This window comes from Canis lupus, chromosome 1, assembly GCF_003254725.2.
Source record: "Canis lupus dingo isolate Sandy chromosome 1, ASM325472v2, whole genome shotgun sequence".
In the NCBI taxonomy this organism is placed as follows: Eukaryota; Metazoa; Chordata; class Mammalia; order Carnivora; family Canidae; genus Canis; species Canis lupus.
In genome coordinates, this window is record NC_064243.1 from 93402817 (window position 1) to 93404510 (window position 1694).

The 1694-nt window shown below is 41.3% G+C and overlaps 1 pseudogene; it reads left to right on the forward strand.

The window, feature by feature from the left end:
* The first annotated feature begins 638 nt into the window (after positions 1 to 638).
* LOC112643859 (HIG1 domain family member 2A-like) lies at positions 639 to 1198 on the forward strand (annotated as a pseudogene).
* The last annotated feature ends 496 nt before the right edge of the window (positions 1199 to 1694 follow it).

The window sequence follows — 1694 nt, forward strand, 5'->3', positions numbered from 1 at the left end:
ATGCTGGACGATACAAGAGTTGCAAGATTCTTATTTTTATTTGAAAGCTTGAATTTTATATTTATGTTGTCAGTTTTTCCTCTTGAAATGACAGGCTTACTTACTTTCTTTTCAAGAAAATGTCTGCCATTACTCAATTCGGAATTACCATAGCTTGTTTTTCAAGTAAAAATGATGCTCTGTGAAAAAATTGGCCAATTCAGCTCACAACTCAATCACTCAAATGTTTTTCCTCCAGAAAACCATCATACTTCAGTATGCAGCAGAAGTGCTTTATGTGGGACGCCTGCGTGGCTCAGTGGTTGAGTGTCTGCCTTTGGCCCAGGGCATGATCCTGGAGTCCTGGGATCGAGTCCCACATCGGGCTCCCTGCATAGTCTGCTTCTCCCTCTGCCTCTTTCTCTGTGTCTCTCATGAATAAATAAATAAAAATCTTAAAAAAAAAAAAAAGTGCTTTATGTGTACTTCTGATTTCATCATACAGAATTGAGTCTGGTTGGTTCAGTTGGAAGAGTGCACAACTCTTGATCTCAATAAATAAGTAATAAAATAAATAAATAAACTTGAAAAAATATATCTAAACAATCCAGTGAAAAAGTGAGTGGAAGATCTGAACAGAAACATCTCCCCAGGGTATTTCTCCCAAAGCTGTTGCCCGGGACATGGGGGCTCCTGGCCCTGTGACTCCGGGGGCACCCTTTGAACCATCACAGCCCCCAGTCATTGAGGGCTTTAGCCCCAGTATCTACAACACTCCAGAAAGCTTCAAGGAAAAATTCCTTCGGAAGACCCGCGAGAACCCAATGGTACCCATAGAGCCACCGCTCGCAGCTTATGATGCGCACCCGGATTGCTGCCCAGGGCTTCACGGTCGCAGGCATCTTGCTGGGTCTGGCTGCATCTGCGATGAAGTCTCCATCCTGAGTCCGAGACCACCTGGCCTTGAAAGTCACGCAGAGATCACTCCCAGCCCCTAGAGCAACCACCGGTCCTGCCACCTTATTCCCTGGTCTCCCCTGACAAGCCCCTGTTTCAGTGGGTGAGGAAGTGGCCAATTCTGTAACTGACAGGTTTTTCCAGGAATCTCAGATTCGGTTGAGTTTGGGTGGTTGCATACTATATTTGTGCCCCCACTTTCTCCACTTCCTACTTAATAAACTGATCCACTTGTAAAAAAAAAAAAAAAAAAGAAAAGAAAAGAAAAGAAAAAAGAAAAAAAGAAAAGAAACATCTCCCCAAAGAAGATATACAGGTAGCAGAGATATTACATATACTTATTAAAATGGCTAAAATCTAAAATGCTAACATCACCAAATGTTGGCAAGGATCAGAAACAACAGGAACTCATTCATTGCTGGTGGGAATGCAAAATGCTACAACCACTTTGGAAGACATTTTGACATTTTCTTATAAATCTAATCACAGTCTCACCATACAATCCAGCAATCTCAGTCCTTGGTATTTATGTAAGTAAGATGAAAACATGTCCATGCAAAAACCTACATGTGGATGTTTTATACCAGCTCTGTGCATAATTACCAAAACTTGGATGGAACCACTTTCAATGGATGAGTGGATAAACTGTTATGTCAGTACAGTGGGATATTTATTTTCCAGCAATATAAAGAAATGACCAAGCCATGAAAAGACATGGAAGAACCTTAAATGCATATTGATAAGTGAAAGAAGCCAAT